Consider the following 24,469-nt stretch of genomic DNA (forward strand, 5'->3'; position numbering starts at 1 on the left):
AAAGAAGAAAGAAGATGAGAGTCTTTTTCTCATGGGTTTCACTCTGAAGAACTTAATTTCCAGAAGAACTATTCAGGTATGCGCCACAGTCTGGGAGGAATTGGAATGTCATTTTTCTTTAACACATAGGTCTTTCGGGGGCATTCTAAAATCAAATGGCAACATCTTCACCAATGATAATAACTTGTCCAGGGGTGGAAGCCATTAGATATTTCTATAAATTCTAATCAGATCTCAGCAGACTAAATATTTTATGGAATTCCCATTAAAATACTTTCTTGCAGACTGACCGGGTCTTCATAATGTGTATCTGTGTGTTTCTAGGTGTGTGTTTGAATAAACTAATAAAACAATGTGGCAGATAAAAGTATTAGTATGGTCTTTTGTTTTTCTTCTCATACTATGAAAGTCTTTCACAATTCCCAATCAAATCCCATCCAAGATTCAAACATTAATGCTGTCCCAATATTTCTTTATGTTAACCTAAGTACATCCATCTCATTTCAGATGGCCATGGTATAAGAAATTTTTAAGTCTTCTAATTTCGTTGTCACCAAGGAAACAACATAAAATATTGCTTTAAAAAAACCTAGAATGTAGAACATTTTAGCCAGAAAATTGAAGGAGTATACATTATAGGATTTAATTTAAATATTTAGTCACATAAATAGATACTCTTTATCCCCAACTCAGAGCCCTTTTAAACTACGTAATTGCACAACTCATCTATTACCATCTTCCATGAAGACAGTCTTTGCGGTAAACAAACCAGATCTGGTGAACAAATTAACATGTACACCATTGTTACATGCTGCTGTTCGAAAGCATGGAAATGAAAGAGCATTTAATGTCTGTGAAGTGCTGGTTCTAAGGACTAGGAAAGTGATTACTTTGCACCATAAATAGAAGAATCCACAGATGTTTTAAGTTGTGTTTTGTTGTTGGCATTTGTGAGATATATTTTGGAAAGCACAATGAATGAAAGAATGCTATTTTGTAAAACTTTGCTGGCGGACACATTTACTGAAATGTTTCATATGAGAAGGCAAACAATAGGGTGGGTAGGATATAGTATGCAGCTTTAAATACAGACAAGCAAAACAAAGAATGGGAATATTTTTTCTTAACAAATGCTTTCTGGTTATATTATGCTATACACTATAATGATGAAATAATCATTTCTTTGGAAAAGTAAGGAGAAAACACTGTCACCTGTTGAATTTCTTTTTAAAGTGAATCTTAAAGGTCAAGGTCAAAGAAATTTAAAAGCCTTGTATATGACAAACCTACAGCGAGCATTATACTTAATGGTGAAAAACTAAAGCCATTTCCTCTTAACTCAGGAACAAGACAAGGATATCCACTCTCACCACTTCTCTTCAATCTAGTATTAGAATGCCTAGCTACAGCAATAAGACAAGATGCAGACATAAAGGGGATCCAAATAGGGAAAGAAGAAATAAAAAAAACTCTCACTCTTTGCAAATGACATGGTCTTGTATTTAAAGAATCACATAACTCCACTCCCAAATTTTTCAAGCTAATTCAAAACGTTGGCAAAGTAGCAGGGTATAAAATTAACCCCCCAAAATCAATGGCTTTTCTGTAGGCCAACAATGAGAAAAGTGTGGCTGAAATTAGGAAAGCAACCCCATTTGTAATAGCCCCACAAAAATATAAAATACATAGGAATTAACTTAACCAAAGAAGTGAAGGACCTCTATGAAGAAAACTTTAAAATCTTGAAGAAGGAAATCAGCACAGAACTTAGAAAATGGCAAAACCTCCCATGCTCCTGGATTGGAAAGATTAACATCATGAAAATGGCAATACTTGCCAAGGCTATCTACAAATTCAACGCGATACCTATCAAAATTCCAACCTTATTCTTCAAGGAACTAGAAGAGACAATCCAAAAATTCATATGGAACAATAAAAGACCCCGAATAGCAAAAACGCTCCTCAACAGAAAGAACACTGCTGGAGGAATATCAATACCAAATTTCAAACTCTACTATGAAGCCATAGTAATCAAAACAGCTTGGTATTGGCATAAGAACAGACCTCAGGACCAATGTAATAGAATTGAAAACCCAGAAAGAAACCTACAAACCTATAGCCATCTAATTTTCGATAAGGGAGCTAAAACAATAGAATGGAAGAAAAACAGCCTCTTCAGTAAATGGTGCTGGCAAAATTGGTTAACTACTTGCAGAAAACTAAAGCTAGATCCTTATATATCACCCTGCACAAGAATCAACTCCAAATGGATCAAAGTCCTCAAAGTCAAAGCAGACACTCTGAAAACACAACAGGATGGAATAGGAGAAACCCTAGGTCTCCTTGGCTCAGGCCGAAATTTTCTGAATAGAGACCCGGAAACACAACAAATCAAAGAAAGGTTGGACAAATGGGATTGCATGAAGTTGCAGAGCTTCTGCATGGCCAAGAACATAGCTAGCAAGATCAATAGAAAGCCCACGGATTGGGAGAAGATCTTCACTAGCCATACAACTGACAAGGGTCTCATATCTAAAATATACTTGGAACTCGAAAAATTAAATTCCCCAACAACAAATCCTCAAAGAAACAACTGCCCAATAAATAAGTGTGATAAAGATTTAAAGAGAAATTTCTCTGAAGAAGAAAGAAGGATGGCCAATAGACACTTGAAGAAATGCTCAACATCCCTAGCCATAAAAGAAATGCAAAACAAAACAACATTGAGATACCACCTCACTACAGTTAGAATGGCAAAAATTAAGAACTCTAACAACAGCAGATGCTGGAGGGGATGTGGACAGAAGGGATCCTTACTTCATTGTTGGTGGGAATGTAAACTTGTTCAACCACTTTGGAAAGCAGTATGGAGGTTCTTCAAAAGACTCCACATAGAGCTCCCCAATGACCCAGCAATCCCACTTTTGGGCATTTACCCAAATGTTTACAAACAAGACCACACTAAAGCTAACAGCACAACTATGTTTATTGCAGCATTATTTACCATAGCTAAGATATGGAACCAACCCAGATGCCCCTCAGTAGATGAATGGATCAAGAAAATGTGGTATATACACACAATGGAATTCTATGCCTCCATCAGAAAGAATGGCATTGCCCCATATGTTAGGAAATGGAAAAACTTGGAAAAAATTATATTAAATGAAGTAAGCCAGGCCCAAAGAAACACAGGTCCCATGGTTTCCCTTATTTGCAATATCTATTATATGTATGAGTCAAGCGGAAAAGGTCAGATAATGTGATGTTAGGAAAATGAACCCTTAGATATGTATTTTAATGTTTTTTTCTTTCATGCATTTTTTCTAATGCATTTATAAGATTATCTCTTTGTTGCTTTGTATGTCCCTCCCCCACAATCTAACCCCTGCTTTCACTATATTTGTTGTCAGTATAACTTGTGGAGGAGATGGGGAAAAACAAGTCGTTTAAGGATACAGGTGGACCTGTTGCAACAATGAGAAGTACAAGTTGTCATGTTGAAAATGAGCTTTACAACTTTGGTGCAGGGGGGACGGGGTGTGCAGGGGGGGGTGGATTCTGTGGGGTTGGGGGGGTGGCTGGGAAGAGATGTGAAGGGTAAACAAAGGAGGAGGCTGCAATGCTTGATAAGAAATGTACGCATTATCCTACCCGTGTAATTGTAACCTCTCTGTACAATATGTTCACAAAAAATAAAATACAATAAAATAAAATAAACAAAATTTTAAAAAAAGAAAATGAATAAGTATTACTGGATTATCATCTAAAGTAAAAAATAAATAATCCACAAATCCAAAAAAAAGAAATTTAAATGTCTTAATGTAATATTATCAATTATTACTTTCATTTTTGATAAAAAAGTTAAAACAAACTGACAGACTGTTAGTCCATTAAAATTTATAAGTTTCCTGCTATATATTTCCTATTGTGCCTCTTTTTTGGGGTGATATATATGTTTTTTTAGAATGACAACTTGGTCTTAACCATTACCCACAAAATTTATGCTGTCATAGAATCAGAGAGTTTTTGTTTTCTTGTTGTTGTTTTATTTTGTTTCTTTGGTCAATCTTGGGGCTTGAACTTGGCCTCAGCACTGGTCCTACACTCTTCAGCTCACGGTGATCGCTCTACCGCTTGAGCCACAGCGCCACTTCTGGTTTTCTAATGGCTTATTGGAGATAAAAATCTCACAGACTTTCCTGCCTGGGCTGTCTTTGAACTGAGATCCTCATATATCAGCCTCCTGAGTAGCTAGGATTACAAGCATGAGCCACCTTTGCCCAGCCAGAGAGTTTTATTTTATCAAATTAAGGCTATAGTAGGCTCATTGTATGCCAACACAAAATATAAACACCAATGACAATTTTTCCTAAAAAAAATAACACTCATAAAAAAATCATGAGATTCGGAGGAAGATGGAAGAAGAGAAGCTGAAGGCTAAACAAGCTCTCCTATAGAAAGCGTTTTAGTATTCCAGTGAACAGTCTTAGGCTACAGAGTCACACCAAGTGTGTCATCTCAATAGAGAGAGTTTGGACAGAGAGGGAAAATCCAAGCAAAGAAACAGATCTGAACACATGCAGCTAGCCATGGCTGCAGTGGCAGGGTTGGTAGCAGAGACACTCATAGCAGCCATAACTACACAGAGAATCTGGGACAAAGGCTCCAGATGTGGCGAACACGTGGATTCTATGCAACAGAAGCAAGAACTGACAAGGAGCAGATATATTCATCCTGCAGATCACAGACCAGAAACTGTCCAGGAACAAGACTCTAGCATGAGTAGAACCCAGATCTCCTCATTTCTTCTCAGGGAGCAGAGGAGGGAAGGCTGCATGTTCCCTACCACTGGAGATCTCCATCTTTGATACTAACAAAGGCCCAGTTGAGCAACTAGCTCCAACTCAGGCCTTGGAAGCAAACAGAAGAGTCATTTAGCAGGTCACAGGAATCTGCCCTGACCTGCCAGGCTCAGCTTTACCCAGGGGAAAGTCAACCAGCCCAGACAAAGAAAAATCTGCCCCCAGAGGAGTGACTTTCACCACAGGGTAAACAGAGCCAGAGGCTGCCCCTCCCTACAGCAGCCTAGACAAACAATTGAAACTCAGTAAACATAAACCCTGAGAATGGCTCCAAGCTGGGCTCTCTGAGAGTCTCAGGAGCTAGCCCAGCAAGGAAAAGCTACTGATCGCTGAAAGGCCTCAACTCTACCCATAATCTAGTCTCAGCACAGCATCTTCAAACTAGAGGAAATTCCCATCTCCCCCTTTTGGGATACTCAAAGCAAATCTACCTCCCACTGAACTAGCCTCGGAGAAGGATCACAAAACAATGGGTTATGCAAAGCATTTTTCTGCCTGCTCAAATACTGACTTAAGAAACAATCAAGCCACTGGAAAACCAAACACCACAAGCAGACCAGAGACTCCACCAAGAGAGTGGTTATGGACACGGGAGATACACAATCATCCCATTGCCCCAATACAACCCCCCCCAAATATCAATGAACTCTTTTTTTTTAATTTAGTTTAGTTTTTTATTGTGAGAATACAGTACAGAGGAGTTACAATTACATGGGCAAGATATAGAGTATATTTCTTATCAAGCATTGTTGCTTCCTTGTTGTTTCCCCTTCCCATCCCTTCCCATACTTCCCCCTCCCCCCACCCCATCCTTCCCCCACCCCCCACCAAAATTGTTAAGTTCGTTTTTCGACATAATGAATTGTACATTTCATTGTTGCAATCAAAGAACTCTTATGTGAACTTTTAAAATTTTTTTAATTGTTAAAATTGTTTTCTATTAATCTTATTTTCCTCCCATAATTTTTATTTTAAGTGTATACGTGTGTGTGTGTGTGTGTGTATGTGTGTGTGTGCTTTTTTTAACTCTTCTGAACTTTTGGTCCTTTTTAAGTATTCTTTTCATATTTTTTCTGTTTCTTTCTTTTTTTGCGTGACTAAATTGCTGTTCGGCTCATTCCCAGATGTATACCCGTCATCGATTATTAGACCTTATACCCCATTTTGTACACATTTAATCCAGAAAATTATTACTCAATTCACAACCTCTTAGGCTTAAATTCTTTAATAGCAGTATTATCACTTCATATGTATATAATTTTCAAGTAACTAATTTTAAGAATTTTTATTTTTTAGTTTTCATTTCTCCTTTCAATCCATCCCTTCGTCTCATCTTATCCTTTTCTTTTCTCAATATCATTTGTTTAAACTTACATAATTTTTAAGTGTTTCACTACTTAAATTTAAATTTTGGTTTTTCCATTTTTTCTTGTTCATTTTTTTGTAGTCTCTGTCCTATCATTCTATCCAAACCATTTCCCTATCTAAGATTAGGACTTGGTTAAATGCCACATTTTCTCCATCCATCCATCTACTGAGGGGCATCTGGGTTGATTCCATATCTTAGCTATGTTAAATAATGCTGCAATAAATATAGTTGGTAGCGTTAGTATGGTCTTGTTTGTGATCATTTGGGTAAATGCCAAAAAGGTAGATTGCTGGGTCATAGGGAAGTTCTAGGTGGAATCTTTTGAGGAAACTCCATACTACTCCAAAGTAGTTGAAAAAGTTACATTCCCACCAACAATGCAGTAAGGTTCCCTTCTGGCCACATCCCCTGAAGGATATGTTGTTATTAGAGTTCTTGATTTACCCATTCTAAATGGGGTAAGGTGGTATCTCAATGTTGTTTTGATTTGCTTTTCTTTTATGGCTTGGGAGGTTGAGCATTTCTTCATGTGTCTATTGGCCTTCCTTCTTTTCCTTTCAAAGAAGATTGCCTTGAATTCTTTAGCCCACTTATTTATTGGGCAGTTGTGTCTTTGAGGATTTGTTATTGGGGGATTTAATGTTTTGAATTCCAAGTATATTTTAGATATGAGATCCTTCTCTATTGTATGGCTAGTGAAGATCTTCTCCCAATCAATGGGCTTTCTATTGATCTTGCTAGCTGTGTCCTTTGCCATGCAGAAGCTCTGCAATTTCATACAATACCATTTGTCCAAACTTTCTTTGATTTCTTGTGCTTCTGGGTCTCTATTAAGAAAATTTCATCCTCGGCACAGGAGACCTTGGGTATGTCCTACTCCATCCGTAATGTTTTCAGGGTGTCTGCTTTGACTCTGAGGTCTTTGATACATTCGGAGTTGATTCAGTACAGGATGATATATAAGGATATAGTTTTAGTTTTCTATGAGTGATTAACCAATTTTGCCAGCACTTTTACTGAAGAAGCTCAGTACTGTACAGAGAGGTTATAGTTACATAAGTAAGGCAATGCGTACATTTCTTATTGAGCATTGTTACCACCTCCTTTGTTTTCTCCTACTATTCCTTACCTTCACACATCCCAAACACCTCCGTCTACCCCCCTCTAATAGTATCTTTCAAATCTCATTGTTACAATGGGTCAACCTGTATCCTTTCCTTGCATCTTAAATGAAGAAATGCTGGCTTGTTTCATGCTGATTCTACTTGTGTAGACACACTTAAAAACACTTTCCAAGTCCAAAAGCAATTAATGAAATGCACATCATCTTTTGTCAGTTGGTATAATTGTGTTCTACACATTTATTGACAGGTTACAAATTATTCTCAAATTTTAATACATAAAAAACTTTCTTTTTTTCTCATATTCGTGGCCAGGACATCTGTATGACCTCAGTCAGAACTGCTCACTTTAGACTTTTCATATGGGTTGGTTAAATTTTGACCTGCGCTCCAGTCTTCTGGGGAGTCACTCATCTGCTTAGGAATTGATGCTCGCTTTTGGAAAAGAGCCCAAGGAAGGATGCCATTTAAAGCCTTATAACTTTATTCTTAACAAGGATATTGTCCTACTACTTTGGATGTTGAGTGTGTCTACAAGAGCAAGCATTCCATGGGGAGCAGGGAGACACCATATGAGCAATACTTACTGAGATTTCCGAGTGACTTGCTATCACTTGTACTGCACTTTTCAAGTCGAATCTCTCTAAACTTACCAGTTGGAAGAGATAAGAGGAGTGGTAAAACAACTCTTAGAGACGAATACATCTTCAACACATTTTTTTCCAAGCATTCTGTCTAAGGCATATTCAACAACTAGTGAAACTTGTGTTGGCTATATCTATGTGTCTTTTTCCATTTGTGCATGTGTACATGTGTGTACGTATGTGTGTATTTGTGTGTACAGTGACATTCATGTGTACATATATGGGCCGATATACACATATATGCATATATAAATAAATATACATATATAAATATATGTGCATATATATATCAGGTGTTCAGTGATTTAATCTAGAGTTCCCAGCACGTTGTCCTTATCACAAAATGTACATGATAAACTACTCTAAGGATCTGTGCTTTATGAAGGGTATCCTTTGTACTCACTTCCCCCATTAACTTGTTTTTCATCCCTGTGAACAACTTCAGCCACTTTCCCATAGGATAGCTTTGTTTTTGTTACTTACTGATAATAAAAGAAAAAGGTTGTTTGTAAAAGAAAAAGAACATTTAGGTCCCAGGCTAAAAGTATAATATCAGTCCCAATTATTCATATGAGATAAAAGTTATAATAGTACTAAAAGTGAAAAGGAATTCCTAGATCTGTTGTTTTGCCATTTAGAATGGCAAAGAATAATTTCACGTCACTGTTATAACTCTTAAAGAATGCAAGGGTAACTGATGGTCCATATCATGTTCCCACAAAACCAGTGGATCCTGAAGGATAATAGTAGACCAGCAGAAATTCTAAGTAGCAGACATGGAGCATGAAAGAGAAAGAGCAGAAATGAGAGAGAGTGAAAGAGAGAAAAATATCATAATATTAACGTGCATAACAGATAAACAAGAGGTGTATGAGAATATTCATACTGCTATCTTGAGACACTACATGTACTTTTGAAGGTATTTGATATATGATAACTTATCAACATAAAAAATAAAGTGATTTTGATAATAAATAAAAATGGCTCAGAAGAAATTATAAATGCAAAAACATTCTTCACAGAAGCAAACTCTCAGAAATATTTCTTGACTTTGAAAAGGATAAATTTTCTGCAGTTAGTATAAATTTAGAAGTATGACAGTTCACAAAAATATAAAAATGTGTTCACATATTTCACTATATACCCAAAAGCAGAAAGCAAATATTGTTCAGATGATTTTTTAAATCACAGTTTCTCAGGAGCTGGAAAGGTGACTCAGTAGTAGAGTGCTTGCCTTGCATGCATGAGGTCCTGGATTTCATTCCTCAGCACGACATAAGCAGAAAAAGATGAAAGTGGTGCTGTGGATCAAGTGATAACGCTAGCCTTGAGCTGAAGAGCTGAGGGACAGTACCCAATACCCAGAGTTCAAGCCCCACAACCAACAAAACCAAAGCAAAAAACAAAGCAAAACAAAGCACAGTTTCTCAATTTTGTGGCCTCAACTCTGTAATACCACTACTTCAGACTAGGGATAAGATTTTAGGTATGGATATTTATCAACACTCCTGATTCAGACTCTACTTGATATAATTTTTAATCAATATTTTATTTTTAGTTTTGCTCTTTCTAAATTTACATGGACCTATGAAAAATGGTGTGGCCAGCCCAATAATATTCTCAAAGTACCTCTTAATCACGACTCACAAAAAGCTGTATTATATTACAACAAGGAAAAAATGCTACAAATAAAGAAAACAATAATTATATATTAATGATTACTAAAATAAAAACAAAACAATTACCAAGGCTCTGATTATTTGAAGAGTATATAGTAGATTTTAATATTTTCTCATATTCCTGTACATTTAAAACTGGATAAAGCTATGAGTAGCCTTTAAATTTACCCACTAAGGTTACTATTTATAGTTCATCTCATCATTTGTATGTGGCTTATATCATTATTTATTCATCATTAACATATAACGTAAGGGAGCCCTAAAGATTTAAGAGAAACTGTGTACTTAAAATCTTAACTCTTCACTCTACTTCTTTACACAGTCTTTGCAACTTCTCATTAGTAAAGTTTCTATAAACTCTGAAATGTACATACATACTAGTACATGCTACCAGAAATACTATATACTTTATCGGAAAATTTTATGACCTGCCAAACAGTCTTAATTTTGCCATATAAGCAAATCCCAAAATGAAAGATATTTAAAACATTAAAACTTTTAACAAAGCTTAACGTTTGCTGCAATGATCATTATGACAGGTGCCTTGTGTAGAATAATTGAATTCCTCCTCCTACACATCTCATGAACAACAAATATCTGAAATTATTTTGTTTTTGGCATGTCAATCTTGACTTTATTGTTAAATGTGTGCTTATGTAAGAAATACATAGTTGCAAAATTTCACAAGTCTTTTGAACTTACTTGTTGTTGAATTGTCTCGTTTAAGAAAATCAATTACACTTTATATATAAAAAAATGAAAGAAGGATGGCCAATAGACACATGAAGAAATGTTCAACATCCCTAGCCATAAAAGAAATGCAAATCAAAACAACATTGAGATATCACCTCACTCCAGTTAGAACAGCAAAAATCAAGAACTCTAACAACAACAGATGCTGGAGGGGATGTGGACAGAAAGGAACCTTACTTCATTGTTGGTGGGAATGCAAACTTGTTCAACCACTTTGGAAAGCAGTATGGAGGTTCTTCAAAAGACTCCACATAGAGCTCCCCAATGACCCAGCAATCCCACTTTTGGGCATTTACCCAAATGATCACAAACAAGGCCACACTAAAGCTACCAGCACAACTATGTTTATTGCAGCATTATTTACCATAGCTAAGATATGGAACCAACCCAGATGCCCCTCAGTGGATGAATGGATCAAGAAGATGTGGTATATATACACAATGGAATTCTATGCCTCCATCAGAAAGAATGACATTGCCCCATTTGTTAGGAAATGGAAAGGCTTGGAAAAAATTATATTAAGTGAAGTAAGCCAGGCCCAAAGAAACATAGGTCCCATGGTTTCCCTTATTTGCAATATCTAGTATAGGTATGAGTCAAGCGGAAAAAGTCAGAGAATGTGATGTTAGGAAAACAAACCCTCAAATATGTATTTTAATGTATTTGTTTCTTTCATGCATGTGTTTCTAACTCATTTATAATATTATTTCTTTCTTGCTTTGTATGTCCCTCCCCCACAGTGTAACCCCCGCTTTCACTATATTTGATGTCAGTATAACATGTGGAGGAGACGGGGACAAACAAGTCGTTTAAGGATTCAGGTGGACCTGTTGCAACAATGAGAAGTACAAAATGTCATGTCAAAACCAGCTTTACAATGTCGGTGGGGGGGGTATGATTGGGTGGGGGGAAGGGGGGAGGCTGTGAAGGGAGGTGAAGGGTAAACAAAGGAGGAGGCTGCAATGCTTGGTAAGAAATGTATGCATTTTCCTGCCCATGTAATTGTAACCCCTCTGTACAGTATGTTCTCAAATAAAATAAAATAAATTTTTTTTTAAAGAAAAAGAACCTCGGGGAAGGGAGGGAGGGAGGGGATGGTAGGGGGAAAACAATGGAGGGGGTAACAATGTTCAAGAGGAAGTGTACTCATTACCTCACTCATTTAACTGTAACCCTCTGTATAGTAGCTTTACAATAAAAAAATAAATAAAAAATAAAAAAAAACACCATAGGAACAGAAAAAAAAAAAGTTCTGTGCTCAATTTGGTTGCACATATACTAAAATTGGAACATACAGAGAAGATTCGCATGGTCCCTGCACAAGGATGAATAGTTCCATATGTTTACACCAACAGATGCTGGAAGGGATGTGGCCAGAAGGGAAGCCTACTGCATTCTTGGTGGGAGTGTAAACTTGTTCATTCACTTTGGAAAGCGGTTTGGAGGTTCCTCAAAAGACTCCACATAGAGTTCTCCTATTACACAGCAATCCCACTTTTGGGCATTCACCCAAATGATCACAAACAAGTCCATACTAAAACTACCACCACAACAATGTTTATTGTAGCATTATTTGCCATAGCTAAGATAGGGAACCAACCCCGATACACCTCAGTAGAAGAATGGATCAAGAAAACGTTCTCTGTGTATGTGTGTGTGTGTGTATGTGTGTGTGTGTGTGTGTGTGTGTGTGTGTGTGTGTGTGTGAATGTACACTTGCACAAGCACTTTGGAAAGCAGTCTGGTGAGTCCTCAGAAAGCTAATTATTGACCTTCCTTATGGCCTACTCATACCACTTCTAGGCATCTATCCTGAACAACAGGTACCAATATTCAAGGACACATGCACCTCCATGTTTATTGTAGCACTGTTCACAATAGCCAGGATAGGAAAACAACCCATATGTCCCACCAGAGATGAATGGATCCAAAAACTGTTGTAACTATACACAACAGAATATTTTCCAGCCATTAGAAAGGACAAAATAATGGCATTAGCAAGGAAATCAATCAAGCTAGAGGAAATCATGTTGAGCGAGGTAAGACAAAAGCAAGAGACAAACCACATGGTCTCCATGGTAAGTGGATGTTAAATCCAAAATATAAGGTGATACAACAAAATTAACAACACTTAAGAAATCAGGGACTTCCACTCATCTGATTGAATCACTACTAAATAACCCCATTCTGCTGATAATATGTGCACACTGAAGGGAAACCAGGAGGATGACACAGAACTAGAGGGAATCAGGGAAAAACATACAACAGTGGTATCCATCAGCTGCACTGGACATTGGCCAAAATGAACTAAGCAACTCAATGTCACTGAAGGGAGGGAGGGAACAAGTGGGAAGGAGGGAACAGCAGACGCTATGCAAAACAAAAGAAATATACATATTTCCAAACAAAAAAAGTATACATATGGAAGAAATAACTCTATTGCAAAGCTCATAGAACTCATAAGTGTTGTAGACCATGATAGACAATTTGCTTCATCAAAGTTAAAATATGTTTGTGACTTTAACTAAGCATCACTATCCCACAATATTGTGAAATTTGGGAAATTATGTAACCACTTAATCACAAGAAAAACATTTGAAAAAATGATGAAGATGGAAAACTAAGTTGCTCTAAAAAACAAAAAACTAAAATGTTCTCTGTGTATATGTGTGTACACACACACACACACATATACTATATATATACATATATATGTGTATATATATTAATTTTATGCCTCCATCAGAAAGAATGACATCGCCCAATTTTTAGGAAATGGAAAGACTTGGAAAAAAATTATATTAACTGATGTAAGCCAAGTCCAAAGAAACATAGTTCCCATGGTATCCCTTATTTGCAATAACTAGTATATGTCTGGGATGATCAGAAAAGTTGAAAAGCTATGTGTATATGACTAGATAAGTAGATGTTAAGCTATATGACCCTCAAGATAGAGCCGCAAGTGGTTTTTTCTTTCTTGCTGTTGTTTCTCACATATTTATAATGTGCGACGTGATTTTTTTTTTGTTTTTTATACATTCCTCCCCAACAATATAAGCCCTATTTTCACTTTATTTGATTTGGTGCACCTGCATCTTGTATATACACTTCTCTAATTTGGGGAAGGAAATGGAAAAAACAACATACTTAAATAGGAATACATTTTGACCCATTGTATAACAATAGATGCACAAGACATTATTTTGAAGAACGAACTTTACAATTTAGGCTGGGGACATTGGGTGGGGCTTGCGGGTGTGAGGAGTGTACTTGTGGAGGTGGAAGGGAAGGAATGGTGGGGGAAAAAAAAAGGAGGAGGTAACAATGCTTGATAGGAAATGTACTTATTACTTTGCTCATGTAACTATAACCCCTCTGTACAGTATTTTTACAACAAAAAATGTATAAAAATGTTTTGAGATGGAAGTTTATTTTGCCTATTTTACCCATATAATATCGTTAACAAAGAAATTAATGCAAAACACTGATATGAAGATATTTTGAAAAAGTGAGTGTGTGTGCATTCCTGCGTGTTGGCATGCTCAGAGTTTGAAATTAGGGCTTTGTGGTCTCGCTATGTCTTTCTCTCTAGATTGGTGAGCTACTATATGAGCTACATCTCCATTCCTGGCCCTTTGTTAGTTCTTTAAATTTTTGGAAAAATAATCTCATAAATTTATTTTGCCCTGATTGGCTTCCAAATGATATCCACAGATCTCAGGCTCCTTAGTAGGTATCCCGAGTAGTTCAGATTACAGGTGTGACAAACCAGCACAAGGCTTTCAGAACAATTTTAAAAGTAGAAGAAAATTTACTTCACAGAGGCCTGTTTTATCATCTCCTAGTTTTAAAGCATTTTGGATTGATTATATGTGATTTTTTTCATTCTTGAATTCTTAAAATACAGTAAGTGATGATACTTAAAAGATTTAGTACTTTTTAAAAATGATATTGGAACTATGGGACAGAAGAAATTTGCCTCTTTTTGGACCATATTTTATAAGCTCAGCTCTGTGCATGATAATCCAATGTCACCAACACAGTCTGTGTTGAAGAAAAATGTAACAGAAAACAATCACCATGGGCAATAATTGCTATGCTAATATTTCTTGGACAATATGAATATTGAATTGAGATTATCAGAGAATGGAGAGAATTTATCTACTTGTTGTGTATTGCTGAAAGACTTTTGGAAAATTTGACTCATTTCCTTCCTCACTGTGTGTCTTGGGCCATGCACTTACTGCCTTTAATTACAATTTTTCCCAGCACTAAAATGGTAATAACATTGGCATTATAGCAAATGTTATCTTAAGAATTAAGGGTCCTTAGAATGCTGAACTCTTTCTCATTCTTGTAGAGGTATAATCAGATGAGAGGAACTGTATTTTTTGTTTGCTTACTTCCATTTATTCTTCAGTTTGAAATCTGAACAACTTAAGACTGAAAGAAACCAAAATTAGACACGCAAGCTTTGGAAAGAGCAATAAATGTAAAATAAATAAAATACATATAGCTATGTAAAAGGTCTAACTAAATTGTTATATAGTCTCAAGCATAAACAGCAAATGATTTAAGCAATATCATGTTATTAAAAATTGAAAAATGTTAGAAGTTGCTTAATTTTTTCCTTTTTACTACCTTGAATTAATTATTTTTGTATAGAGAGATTAAAGATGAGATTAACAAGACACTTGATTAAAAATGGACAAAAGTTCAAATAGACATGTTTTCCATAAAGCCCTCTATACCAGTGGGTTTACACAGTTGTGTTTAATACAACTTCTGTGCTGGCTTAATGCTTTGTGAGCAGAAGTCATTAGAGAAATGTAATTCAAAATTACTATGATACTACTTCATAACTATTAGAACTCTTATTAAAAAAAAAATCAAAGGAACCAGGTGTGGTGGTAAAGGTATGTAATTCCAAGCATTTAGGAGGTTGGATTTCAGTCTTAAGCGAGTCTGGGGTAGTGAAGATAGTAAAAACTTGCCCTTTATTACTTTTTGAATAAAAGGTAATAATGTTGGTGAGAGTGTGAAGAAAAGGAAATTTTCTACACTCTTGATCAAAATACAGGTTAATATTCTCCATGTAGAAAGTAGTATGCAGTTTTCTAAAGAAATCATAGTTGAAATATCATCTGATCCACCTATCATGTGATTATTTCTCTCTGGGTAACTCGTAATTATATCTGTAGTTCATTGTTATTCACATTATTCACAACAACAGCCAAGATATAAATCTAAGTTCAGTGTTCAACTACACTAATAAAGCAACTCTGGTAGATGCAGAAATATCTTTTTGTTTCATCCTTAAATTAACGAGAGACTTCTCCCATTAGCCACAACTTACAATGACCTGAAAGATGTATTCGAAATGAAGAAAAATATTATGTTCTGATCTTTGGAAACACACACATACACACACACACACACACACAAAATCCGCAAACATTAAGACAGAATTTTTTTTTAAGTAAAGCAAAGTGGAACTTCTGGGGCATTTATGCATAAGATACTAGATATACATTATGACCAGGTATAGAGTTGTAATGTACAACATGAACATACAGGAGACAACATTGGCCTTAGTCCAAGTGCAATGTTTTCTTTTTTACCATCCAACTGTGTTTACTTGTAGAATTAGAGGTACATTCTACTACAACAAATGAGAGAAATTAGGCAATGTATATTACTTTGAGTCTGTCTTTCTTCACTTAATGTAAGTTTGTTCCAAGTCTTTCCATTTCCTTATGAATGTCGTAATGTCATTCTTTCTGGATCAATAGAATCGCATCATACTGAAGAGTTTCTACATGGCAATGGAAAAAGTTAGCAGGATATATAGAAAAAGAGCAGAATGGAAGATTTTTACTAGCTAAGCATTAGACAAGAGTTTTCATAACAAACCCATATTTAGAGATCAAAAAGTTAAACCCAACAAAAATAAACCCTCAAATAAACAAGAACCCAATTAATATATGGGATAAAGTCTTAAAGATAACTTCTTAGAAGAAGAAATAAGAATGACAAATTGACGCATCATTCTCCATAAAAGAAATGCAAATCCAAGCAACACTGAGATTCATCTTACCCCTCTTACAAGGTCATTATGAACAAACAAACAATCACAGATACTGATAAGGATGTGGCCCAAAGGAAACTCTATTACACTGTTGGGGGGAATGTAATCTTGTTCAATCACTTTGGAAAACACTATGGAAATTGCTCATAGAACTGAATAGAGAGCTACCTACCTATGATACAGCAATTTCACTTATGGTCATTTATCTAATAGAGCAGAAACAAGGCCACACTGAAGCTACCAGCATAATCATATTGATTATTGTATTATTTTCTCTAGCCAACATGTGGAATCAGCCCAGAGGCCTCTCATTGTAAAAAGAGATCAAATATTATATATATATATTATATATATATGTAAATATATGTATATATAATATATATACATACATATATAATATCTAATTTTATTGGTCCCAATTTGCAAGTATATATGTATGTATATAAATGTATGCATACAAACATATATACATACATATATATATACATATATATATATTCAAACATATAAATACATACATAATGGAATTCTGTTCATCCATCAGAAAGAATAATATTGCACCATTCTAAAGGAAAAATGAAACACTTAGAAATAATATTAAGTGAAAAAAAGCAGACCCAGAGAAACTTAGTTTGCATGACTTTCCTCACTTGTGGTAGATAGGAGTGTCCATAAATTTAAAAGTAAACACACTGGATGGTGTGCAAGGAGGTACAAAGGAATTATCTGAAATGTCAGAATCCATGAAAATACTATAATTCTCTTAAAAGGCTAAGTCAATGCCCAACAAAATTAATACCAGTAAATATGTAGTGCAAGAGAGTATAGTGGGGGGCAATCTGAGAGGAGTAGGAAATTGAAGGGGAAAAGGATAGAATACAGGCAAGAATCCATTGTATACTTCCAAGAATTGAAATATACAAAGCAAGGGGTAGTGTGAGATGGGTTGAAGGTATTGAAGTGGTAACACAATTCCAGGTACATTGTACACATAAACTGCTTTGTTAAATGGCAAGAAATTCCATAACATATTATTGAGATACATAAGGATTGGGTTTTATTGGTAGGGGTGGATGAGAGTGCTGAAAGGGGTGACATTGATCGAGATGCACTGTATCCATACACTGTTTCAGTGAATGGCAACTCCTTTGTACAATTAAAGATAATAAACATATTTTAAAAATTAATTATGATAGTTGAATAGAGTTGAACCTCAATTCAATTCCCATTTAAAAATATTTTTAACCAGGAGACTTGGAGAATAAAATTCAAATAATAAAACCTTATGAATCTTTTTTACCAGAATTTGTGAAATTTAAATCAAAACTTTGCTTTTTTTCAGCCATTGGGCTGTTAATATATTTCAAAGTAAGTGGCTTAAAAACATCAGGCGTATATTATCCATACTCTAGAAGCTTAAACATTGATTTTAAAAATGGTTATTCAAAGCAATTCTTTGTCTTATGGGGGTCTACTTTGTGATTCATTATAATCTATTTCCTGGATATTCACATGGCAGAGTAATTATATTGGACTTCTTTCGACAGGATCATTATTGCAGGGTCATCTCTGAAAGGTTTATTCTAATATCATCAGACAGGAGAATAGAATTTTAACATGTGTATCTGGAAGGAGTTACATCGTCCAAAACACTTTGCTACATTTGCTTTAACTCAGTGTGGTGTAAATTTGGATATTATTTCATAGAACATAATAACTTAAGGACAAGGTTATATCATGTAAATTATGTGCATGATTCTTCTTACAATGGGAATAATTATAGTGATGGCAAAGTGAAGTATGATTGTTTAGTGGCTCTTGAATCACATCATAGGTAACCATGTTAACGTGGTGCAGCCTTTCTAAGGCCCTTCTGATGTATTTGAACAATCTCCATTGACTTAATTGCTTTCAGAAATATTTGTTTGTGCCAACAAATACAGATCTCCTTTCATTTTAATTACTGTTCACTATTAGGACTCCCACAAACACCAAAATCAGAGTATGCTAATTTCTCTGATAAAATACATCATAAAATTGTAACAGTTAATATACCATAAAGACTAATACTAATAGCATTATATTTACTAGTATTCACATTATATAATATATTGACATCCCTTGGTTACCTCAATTTTTAGAATATTTATAACTAAATGTAAATTGTTTGCAAATAATTATTTTATGATGTATGGAAAATGAGAAAAAGATTTGCATAAATATTTACTACAGATGCAAACAGATTCACCTGGTTATTTCTGAACCTTCATTTGTTGGTTTCATTCATGCATAGGGAACATGCAGAGAAATGAAAATTGCAATCTTGCATTTACTAAAGGGATAATTACAAGTTTATGTTGGGCTAAATAGGATATTTTATAAATTAAATTGTTTTTTCCCTTCCTTCCTTCCTCCTTTCCTTCGTTTCTTCGTTCCTTCATTCCTTAAATCCTTCCTTTTTTCCTTCCATCCTTCTTTTCTTCTTTCCTTTCTCCCTTTTCCCCTCCATCCCTACCCCTCTCTCTCTTTCTCTCTTCTTTCCTTTTTTTCCTTCTCTCTTTCGTTCTTTTTCTTCCTTTCTTCCTTTCTTTCTTTTACTCAGACTATTTCTTATGGCTATAGAAAAAATTCCAACTGTTATACTCCAAGGTGTTATGTGTAATTATAAATATACTATATTAATATTTATTTTAATAACCTTTGTTATATCTTAAGACAAACTGTAATAAAAACAACTTCACAAAATTTCAGGATATGTAACAAATATAACTTTCCATGATATTGTTTATTTCTTCAAACTAAAATGAGAATTTATAAATAATATTGTGTGTGTGTTGTCCTAGTGATTTGAACTCCAGACTTATCCCTTGATTTTTTTCCCAGCAAGGACATTGCTCTAACATTTGAGCCCCAACTCCACTTCTGGATTTGTGTGTGTGTGCGTGTGTTGTGATGTGTGTGTGATTAATTGAGGTGTGACTCACAAATCTTGCCAAGTCTGGCTTTTTAAATTTATTTTTATTTTTTTTTATTGTGAAAATACCGTACAGAGGGGTTATAATTTCATGGGCAAGGTAATGAGTACATTTCTTATCAAGCATTGTTGCCTCCTCCTTTGTTTCCCCTTCCCGACCCTTCCCATCTACCCCCCCTCAGCCCCTCACCTGGTCAAAGTTGTAAAGTCAGTTTTTCATCATTACGACTTTTACACCTCATAGTTGCAATGGGTCCACTTCTATCCTTATTTAAACCATGTTTTTTTCCCTTCCCCTCCACAAATTATACCAACATCAAATACAATGAAAGCAGTGGGGGAAGGGACATGTCTAAGACAAGCAGCACAGGTCAGATAAATTGATGTTAGGTGAAATGGACCCCAAAATAAGTATTCAAATGTTTTTTTTTTCCTGTAATTGTTTCCAACATATTTATAAGATGATTTCTTTGTTGTCAATGCTGGCTTTGAACCCTAGCTTCATGAGTAGTGAGGATTACAAGCTTGAGATACCCATATTCAGCGCTGATATAATATATGTAAGAATAAAATAAATTTCTTATTTGAATTCCATTTAGATATTTATTTAGTTATTGAATCTGAATCTGCAGTGTGAAAAAAAGTTTCCATTTTTATCAAAAAATATACACTCAATGGTTTAAATTACAAAAACTTTGTACAAATTGAAATACTCTAATATTCAAAAGCAATGAAGGGATCGTTAATCAAATTTCTAATTTAAGCTAAAACAATAGGCTCTGTCAGGGTGAATAAAGTAATTTTTCATTAAATTAAATATTATCTACTGTGGTCACATGATTTTATCTTCTTTTAAACCTAAACCTTTTTGAAATAAAATATGGATTCATATTTTTTTTGAGTATATAAAAATCTTAATTACTGGTCATTTATTTCTGAGGTTTGAGTACGGAGACATTTCAGAAAAACACTCAATTTCATGTATTTTATGTCAATAGTGATTTTTAGAAATTGAATCAATCTCCATATGAGATAAAACAAGATATTCCATGACTTATGCAATTATTCCTATAGACTTGAATATAACATTTTTGAATGGTATGAAATTCATATTATTCCTACTCTATAGAATAATTAAGAAATAAATGATTGTGATAGTATTTATTTTTCCTTCAACTAGAGAGAACCTAACTATAGATGACAAAACTTGAATAGAAATGTCATAAAATTATGAAAAATTAAAGTCATTATGAGTTAGATGAAATAGTCATTTTTGAAGGTCACAAAATGAAATCTCTGAAGCTTCCTTATCTGTTAAATTAAATGTATTTGCACTCAAAATATTTCTCCAGCAATGGTATAACCAAACCACCTCCATGCCAAATAGCCTCTCTGATTAATTCAACTAAATATTTAGGAACAGAAGTTATCACAATGTATAGAAATATCTACCCACCACTCTAGAAATTAAATCTGAAATCATAAAGGATTGAGATTAATAATTAGCTTTCACTAAGTTGCCATGTGGGCATAGTTGTAGAGATTTGGTCACTGGGAACTTGTGATCAAAGGTGTTAAGATCAAAGTCCTTTCCTCCTCTTCCTTCCTTTTCTTCTCTGTCTCCTCCTTCTTCTTTTCCTTTTCCCTCTCTGTCTTTCCTCCTCCTCCTTCTCCCTCTCCCACTCCTATTCCTCTTCTTCTTTACTTCCTGGCTTCCATTAATACACATATTCCAACACATACTCCTGACATGGGGTACTGTGCTACCTCCAACCCAAGTCAATGAAGGTAAGAAACATAATCTGAAATGTGTAAAATCAGAAGTCAAGTTTAATATTTCCCCCTTTTAAGTTAATTTTATAAAGTATTTTTTCATATTGATAGGAGACTGTCACAGCATGCTCTCATTTATTATAGGGGATAAGATTTACTGGAAAAAAATCTAACCAACATCACCCTAATGAAATGATTGATTAAATTAATATTATATTAGGACAAATCTATTTTAAAATATAAGATATAGTTCAATACGTGTCAAAAAATCACCTCTATGATTTCGTATAAAAGGCAGCAGAATACAATCTGTTCCTCAAAGAAATTGACCCATAATTGGCTGTACTGTCAATTTCATAAGTGTTGTAAGAAGACTATAGAACAAATTTCAACTCAAACTGCATGATATAACATTTACTTTGTCCCGTGTATAATTTCTTTTTCTGGTTCCCAAAATGACTTGTATTTTATCATATTTTTAATTAAATTTAAGTAGTTTTGTAGGACTTGCTGTTTGACAAAGCAGTATATTAACAGTGTATAGTGAGTTTTTTTTTCTTTTTCCTCTCCTGAGGTTTGAACTCTGAGTCTGGGGGCTGTCCCTGAGCTCCTTTGGATGAATAATAGAAATTTATCACTTGAGGTACAGCAGCACTTTCTGATTTTTCTGAGATTTAATTGGAGATAAGAATATCATAGGCTTTCTTGCCTGAGCTGGCTTCAAACCTCAATTTTCTGCCTCCTGATTATCCAGGATTACAGCCGTGAGCCGCTAGTGCCTGGCTTAATAAAATGCACCTTTTTTTGCCTAGTCCTGGGGCTTGAATTCATGCCTTGGCAATGTCCTTGAGCTTCTTTTTCTCATGCTAGTACTCTATGACTTGTGTCATAGTGCCAATTCCTGCTTTTTTCTTTATGTAGTACTGAGAAATCAAACCCAGGGCTTAACACATGTAAGGCAAGCATTTACCACTAAGCCACATTCCATGGCCAATACAATGCATCTTGGTGATCATTATCCCTCATCCTTCTCAATCCTATCTCACAGCTCAATTTACATGAATTTGTAGAATATTCACTGGCTCTTAATATCATGTATAACCACTCAGAGGATATATCACAGATCATATTTTCTTGATAGTCTTATTCATCAACGTACTAACATTGTGCATTATGGAATTCTGTGATTTTAAATTCTAAATTATCACTCAGATTCACCCACTACTATTCTAAAAATTTTCCTAAGGTTAATGCAAATGCAATCTGTAATTCTTTGATAAAATACAATGATTCTTAGAATGTTAAAGTTTTGGAGTAAGAACTTCACCTTCAGTTCAGGAACATTTTATCATTACTACCCTCTCAAAATACTCAAATATTTATTAATAGTCATTTCCTGTCATCATTTCAACCTACTCTTCTCTACAGATTCTACCTCTACAGATGTGTCAATTTAAAAACATCACATAATTAGAAAATGTAGTCTATTTTATCCACTTCTCCCATGTAATATCACTGTTTCCAAAGCAAGTCCATGTAAATTTTTCTCATGGATAGAGCATATTGTTTGTATGCATGTGTATATTGAAATAACATCCTAAATGGGCATTTCAATGTTTTATTACATATTATTATAAAGGGTTTTGCTATGTATATACTTGTACATGTGTCTCATTGGACATATGTTGAAATATATTTTGTATATAAAATTGTAATTCAAAATGCTGGATCATAGAGGCAATTCTATGTGTAATATCTTAAAGATTTCCAGTATGTTTAAGAAACGGACTATATCATTTTAACTGCCAGGCACCCATGTATAAGGATTGCAATTTCTACATAATGGATGTTCAGGGCTATCTTATTGTTTCTATTTCCACTAATCTCTATATGTATGCAATGTCTAGGTATGTTATGATCTTTCCATATGTTCCTTGATTGTTGTTATATTACTATAGAGATATGTATTTGGATTTTATTCAGGATGGTTAAAGTATTTCATTGGCATTAATATGCTCAATATATTTCTGATTCAAGTCTATTTCAATAAATGTATACGTGAACACACTATATGTACGTATGCATATTTTCATACTTATATGTGTATATATTCAAATACCTATATATGTATACATATATAAGAATATACAGATGTGTACATACATGTATATATACATATACGTATATTATTATTTTTATTTGTCTATAAGTTATCGTTTCACTTTATTAGCCTAACATGCCCTTTATTGATTTTACTTTATTTTATTTTATGTTTAAGATGTTGTAAAGAGGAGCCAGGTGATGGTGGCTCACGCCTGTAATCATAGGCACTCAGGAAGGTGAGATCTGAGGATCATGGTTCAAAGCCAGCCTGTGCAGGAAAAGTCCATGAGACTCTTATCTCCAATAAACCACCAGAAAGCCGGAGGTGGTACTATGGCTCAAGTGGTAGAGCTCTAGCCTTGAAGTTGAAGAGCTGAGGGACAGCACCCAGGCCCAGGGTTCAAGGCCCAGAACCACCACCAGAACCAGCAACAAGAAAAAGAATACTGACTCAAAAAACAATAGTGTTAAGCAGTCTGAAAGATAGGATCAAGTCTAACATTTTAGAATTATCTTAGATACCAGCAAACTTCGAGTACAATGAGCCATGAACGCTCAGAATGTTGACTGAATTTCTTAGTTTCTTTACACAATCATTATAAGTATGCATTTCCTCATCTATCTTTCTTTCATTTCACCACAGAATGTGTATTTATCCTTTATGTCATACTTGAATACCAAAGCCTTTGGAAGATAGTTATTAATTGGTGTATAATAATTATATGAAGATATCTTATTGAAACATCTTACACTCTCACATATGGATGAAGGGCCTGATAAACCCGTTTCTGGCTTTCTCAATTCCCATTGCCCTTTATATTTCAACTGTATTCTGTGAATTTCTTTGTGCTATCTTCACACATTGTCAAAATGTATTAAAGTGCTATTTACTCACCGTCATTGAAATTTATACAATGATTAATATAAAAGCAAAAATCTAAATAAATGGAGACATAATTTTTGTGGATTGGAGGATACAATTGAGAAAAGATATGAATTGTCTCTTCCCCTTTTTTTGGTCATTCATGGCGCTTGAAATCTGTTCCTGGCGCTGTCCTTCTGCTCTTCAGTGGAAAGTGAATGCTCTACTCATTGAGCAACTG

The 24,469-nt window shown here is 34.8% G+C and overlaps 1 pseudogene; it reads left to right on the forward strand.

Annotated features, from left to right (window-relative positions):
* Nucleotides 1-11,682: 11,682 nt before the first annotated feature.
* Nucleotides 11,683-11,773, forward strand: LOC122124808 (annotated as a pseudogene).
* Nucleotides 11,774-24,469: the final 12,696 nt, after the last annotated feature.

Source organism: Dipodomys spectabilis, unplaced genomic scaffold (assembly GCF_019054845.1).
Source record: "Dipodomys spectabilis isolate Male_0828 unplaced genomic scaffold, ASM1905484v1 ptg000008l, whole genome shotgun sequence".
Lineage (NCBI taxonomy): Eukaryota > Metazoa > Chordata > Mammalia > Rodentia > Heteromyidae > Dipodomys > Dipodomys spectabilis.